Source organism: Sinocyclocheilus anshuiensis, unplaced genomic scaffold (assembly GCF_001515605.1).
Source record: "Sinocyclocheilus anshuiensis isolate Anshui unplaced genomic scaffold, SAMN03320099.WGS_v1.1 scaffold457, whole genome shotgun sequence".
Classification (NCBI taxonomy): Eukaryota; Metazoa; Chordata; class Actinopteri; order Cypriniformes; family Cyprinidae; genus Sinocyclocheilus; species Sinocyclocheilus anshuiensis.
The window spans coordinates 1,396,020-1,401,656 of record NW_015537939.1 but is presented as its reverse complement, the minus strand read 5'-3'; the positions used below and the strand labels follow the sequence as shown (position 1 = coordinate 1,401,656).

At 36.8% G+C, this 5,637-nt stretch overlaps 1 protein-coding gene across 1 annotated transcript in view; it reads left to right on the top strand.

Annotated features, from left to right (window-relative positions):
• Positions 1-5,637, top strand: part of LOC107662592 (calcium/calmodulin-dependent protein kinase kinase 2-like) — a 24,455-nt gene that overhangs the window by 4,179 nt on the left and 14,639 nt on the right. The window lies entirely within an intron of this gene.

The window sequence follows — 5,637 nt, the reverse complement described above, 5'->3', positions numbered from 1 at the left end:
GTAGATGAGGCTGGATCACGAATGATTCGCGCGAACATAGACGCATTTATGTAGATCGGGGGCACATTCCCTTCAGAAACAATGTAATCCACTGCGAGTTCAGCGGCTCAGATGTCGGGAGTAAATGACGACTGCTATGTTTATTATTACATCCAACAACAGAATACCTCAATCGCTTAGGGGCCATTCTTGTCTACATCTGCTCCGGCGGTGAAAGAATGGCGGACTCATGACAGCTCACTCAGTGATAAAACGCCAGTGTTCGTCAATAGTCGTGGGAGGGGCCTGTGTGCAGAACTACGTCACTCTGCCAAGAATCTGAGAACAGCTTGATCTGAGACATTGCTTATGAGTTATTGGGATTTAAAAAAAAGCACTGGGTGGATTTTTATCATTATAGGGTGGTTGTGTACACACACTGCCAAGACCCATTTCAGTTCAAAAAACATTTTGAATTTTGCATCCGATGACCCCTTTCAAGGAACCATATGCCTATAAAGAACCTTTATTTTTAAGGTTGTATTACGTAATCGCCATGGAGCAATGGTAGTTTGAAGGTGTTTTTAAGCCAGAGCGAACTTTTTACTTTGGCAAGCTGGTTTGAACTCCTGAAACAAACTTCATTTTGGCCTAAATTTTGTTCGAAATGGCGTCACACCATTCTTTGATTTCGCTTGATGTGCTGTATATTGGGGTATTATTGTAAAGCCAAAATCATTGTCTGTGGAGATCGACAGCACCCCGCAGATGGTGTTGAGAGAGTTTAACTCGTTTTGAACCCAAAACTTGTCTTTAAAGTGTTAGGTACAACATGCTAGGTTAGCATTAAGTCAGTGTGTAGATTATTCCTGCTTCCTCTTGTCCACAGATCAGTACTTTGGTTTTCCCTGTTAAAGCTAATGTTTCGAAGAATGCTGAACACTCCAGATGGTCCCATACGGTCAATCCTCTGTGGACCCCTTTCCCCGTGGATGCCCTGTGCATCTCACCATAATAAAAACAACTAGAGAGTGTAAAGTCATTTGGTGTAAGGCTGCATCTGTTTGTTTCTAGGCTAAAATTGGTTTCTTGCTGGAGTTCATCTTGGGTAAGGGCTTGACTCAAAGCAGTGGGTCTTTTTATGCATTTGATGATGTCCTTTGTGGAAACCCTTTAATGTAGACCCAGTTTGTTATGCATGTGGTCCGTGGGGGTCCAAGGATTGTTTGCTTGTGAGTCCGAGTCTCCATAACAAATTAGGTTTGGTAGGTTTGGCATGTGAAGGAGAAACACTTGGTTTGCAGTCCATCAAAGATCGAAGTAGGTCACAGAAGAATGTGGAAACTGCTCTCAGATTAAAATAGCTCAGCCTACCATTGCAGTCAGGCCACATCTATTGTGAATTTCCTGTTCTTGAAAAGAGGACGTGATACTCTGGGTATTTTAGATGCTTGCAATGTACCTGTAATACTGCCGCATGAGTTTCAGATAGTCGCCTGACGCTCGGACTGGATAATGACGCATCAATCCCTCTGACTTTCTGCACACTTTCATCATCCCCCCATCAGTACCTGAGCTGACAAATGGGTCGGACATGCCTGGCCGCTCTGTGCTCAGCTGGGCTATCTCTTTGTCATCGAGGTAGACAGGAAGTCACTAACGGCGTCCACACCAGAGACAGACCAGTGATTAAAATCGGATCTGACATTAAAAACATCTCATTTCATCATAAAATGTGCCTCTTCTACTCAGATATCTTAAAATAGGTGATTTATTTGGTTGTGTGCTGCTTTATTAATCAATGTGTACTAATAATAGTAGACCATTAGTGCTGTGATGGTACAGTAATGGCATCAGATGTCAATACCATGATACTTTGCTACACTGAATGATTACCTTCAGAGATTGACCAATAATCACTTCAACCAATAGCCTATTTCTTACCAGTTTACACTTTTTAATGCAATCAGCTCTTAAATAACTACATACACTACCATTCAAAAGTTTGGGGTCGGTTAGATTTTTTAATGTTTTGGAAAGAATGCTACATTTATTTGTCCAAAAATACAGTGAAAACATTAATATTGTGAAATATTATTACAATGTAAAATACCTGTTTTGAGTTTTAATATATATTTAATCATTTAAAATGTCATTTATTCCTGTGATGGCAAAGCTGAATGTTTAGCAACCATAATTCAGTCCTTAATATCACGATTATTCAGAAATCATTATAAAATGCTGATTTGGTGCTCAAGAAACATTTCTTCTTATCAAGGCTGAAAACTGTTGCAAACTGTGATACTTGTTTCAGGCTTCCTTAATGAATAGCAGTGTTTCTCCTGCCATTATATTGAGTTATATTAGGGGGGCGCCCCACCCCCCCTTGAAGGTCAAGTTAATTTTATTTAAAGCTGCAGTCCGTAAGTTTTGCCTCTTTGTCGCCAGTGCCATGCTTGAATTTCCCGCAAAAACCTACCCGTACCACTCAAATTAGAAAACATTATTATAAGCTAACCGTTGTGAATCGGGCTAAAGTAAGGCGATAGTTTTGAACACTGGCTGGTTATGTACTTGCCCAAATATTGATTTCAGATCATTTTTAACCAAAAGAAGTTACGGACTGCAGCTTTAATTTTCTATTTCGCCAGATCACAACAGAAGTTACCTTTCCTATAGAACTGGTCAATACCTTGTTCTTTTATTAAACAAACTAAATATCCTTATGTTATTTTTCTTATTTACACGACAGCATGTCATTTCTGTCTTTACGTTACATGGTCACGCGCTCTCTGCACTGATGCGCACACACAAGTGAGCACACTCCCACTCCTACTAGTAGTATTTGTAAATATTAAGCTGCAAAAAGACTATTTAAATATGAATTCTGCGTGTCTCTGTGTTAATGAATGGCGCAGACGCGCGGTTTTGTTTACTACTCGTACTAAAGCACGTGTGACGCTTCCGGTGATATTAACATCTGCCGTCTCACTAATGAGGACATAAATACATGAACAACATCTCCAGAACTGCTCTGAGAGTCACTTCATGAGCATTTGACCGTTTCATTTGAGTAAAACTATCCTCATATCACAACACACAGGAATGTAAAGGTATTTACGGCAACCCGTCAAAATAAAAGTTCGGTTTAACTTGAAGACATTGCGGCAGAAATATATTACTATTGTTCAGTAGAATGTACGTAATAGGCAACTACTACTACTCAAATGATTAAAACCTTATTTTTAAGGAATAATCATACAATATTTCTTCATTGTTTTAATTGTAATATTAAATCCCCTTTATTTTCCAAAAAAATTAATTTGTTTAATTTTCATTAATTAAAAGATAAATTAAATGACTGTAAAAATGTAATTACACAACACAGAATTTCTGAGGAAAAAAATCATAAGGCTATTGTAAGAATAAATGAAACTTGTTTTATGCTTTCAAATGATTAGACATGTTAAAACACAGAATTTGGTAACAATAAAACATAAAGTTGGAAAAAATAAAACATTTCATAGGGCCCTAAACATGTAATTTTTGTTAAACTTTTAATAAATTGATGTTAAATTGTTTAAGTTTCATGATTGTAATTAATTAAACATGCTTTTTGATTAATAAAATTTAATTTAACCATTAAAAAGGAGTCCAGAAAAATTAAAACGGGCCCCCCCCCCCAGTGTTTTCTCAGTGTGCTTTCAATTTCTTTATTAATAAATGTAAAAATTTAAATATACAATTTTAATCTCAAGAATAAGATTAAATAGAAACTGCATAAATGTACGTTTATTATAAGTGTCATTATATGTTTAATAATAAGCATAACAGTACTTTTGTGTGTTTTAAAAATGTTTACAACACAGGATGTTGCACATATCATCTTGCGTGACGTTACAATCACTTGGTTGTTACTTGTTGTCATATTAATGTCATCTAAAATCCATCATTCATTCTCTTACTGGCTGAATCGCTCAGTAGGTGATGGATGGTGAGGGACAGTTTGATAAACAAGATTTTTACATTTTATGCATAAATGTGAATAGTGCTTGCTTAATCATACAAAGGTTGACACTTATATTGTTTCTAAGGTGTTCTGCGTGGTTTCTAGCACATGGCTAGGTGGTTGTATTATGTTCTGGGTGATTATAAAGTGGTTTAATTTAAGAGCCTACCAAGTTTCTATTATATTCTGAGTCTGTCCTCTAATGTAATTTTTGATCCGAATGGAGATTTTTGAGAATGGAGGTTATTTCCAGTAAGAATGTGATTTTTTTTCTTGTGAGAAAGTGTCATTTTTAGCTAGAAAAGCTCGAATCCTCATCAGTGCGTTCTGATTTAGGGTGAAAATGAGTGTCGGGGATGTAATAACTTGGGAAATGGATGCGGGAGGGGTCAAAGATGAGGAACGCTGAGAAAAATAGGCTTTTTTTCCCCACAGTGTTCCCGATTGAGGGAGAGAGAACACCATCTTCCAGCTGTGTAGGTGTTTTGACAGGAGAACGCATGGAGGCCAGGGCCCCGAGATGATATTACATCAAAAACATAAGTAGAGATTCGATCGCAGATGAAGAAATGACAGGGAAACGAAACCGAGATAGAGAAGAAAAACCAAGCTGCAGTGGATCTCGGTGAATGCGAGCGATAGAACTGAGAACGCATGGAGGGGGTGGGCCAGCCCACACAAGTTCTCATTTCTGAACCCCTCAGAGTAATGAATGTCTTTTTTATTGTACCTGCTTATATTTCTCTCATTCTGCGAGACCCACACCTCTCCCACACACACACAGAGTCTCCAATGTTCAGAAAATCGGCTTGCCAAAGAAACTACAGCATTTTGCATGTAAATCAAGGCCATAAGAAACGCGGGCTCAGAGCAGAATGGAGATACGTAATCTTTTCAAGCAGGCTTTACTTGAAGCATCTTACATTTATAAGCTTATTAGCTGTATTCACTCATTTAATCTGTACAGGTACACCACTTTTCAGTGTAATATCATTTTATAACAATGACCTGACTTAAGGACAAAAATGGAGGTTGAGTATATATAGCGCAAAGGTTTTTTTGTATCAAGGGTTTGTTCCCATTAGACTTTGTCCTAGAATCAATGTCAGGGAAAACCGAGGAATATCAAGGAATTTTAAAATAGAGATTTTGTAGAATTTTAAATGTATGTAAATTAGAAAATGTTGTGTGTTGAATGGAGGTGTGTGTACAGTGTGTGTGTGTGTGTGTGTGTGTGTGTGTATAGATATATAATATATATACACACACCTCAATTCAACACACAAAAATCAGTTTTCTAATTTCCATATTTTTTTAAATTCTACAAAAACACCTGAATGTGCACTGACATTCTGTAAGATATGGTCATTCAACTTTATTTCCAGACTCCAGGTCCATTAGCCAAAAAAAAAAAAAAGAAGGTGCAGACTTGTGAAAATCAAGGATAAAAAAATTGAAATTTAGTTATGATCAACTCAAAAATGTTAAAAAATATTTTAAAATAGTTTAAAATTTGTATATTTATGTAATAGTTCATATCTAAAATATTAAAGGGGTCATATGATGTTGCTAAAAAGAACATGTTGTGTATTTGTTGTAATGAAATGTGTTTATGCGGTTTAAGGTTAAAAAAACACATTATTTTCCAC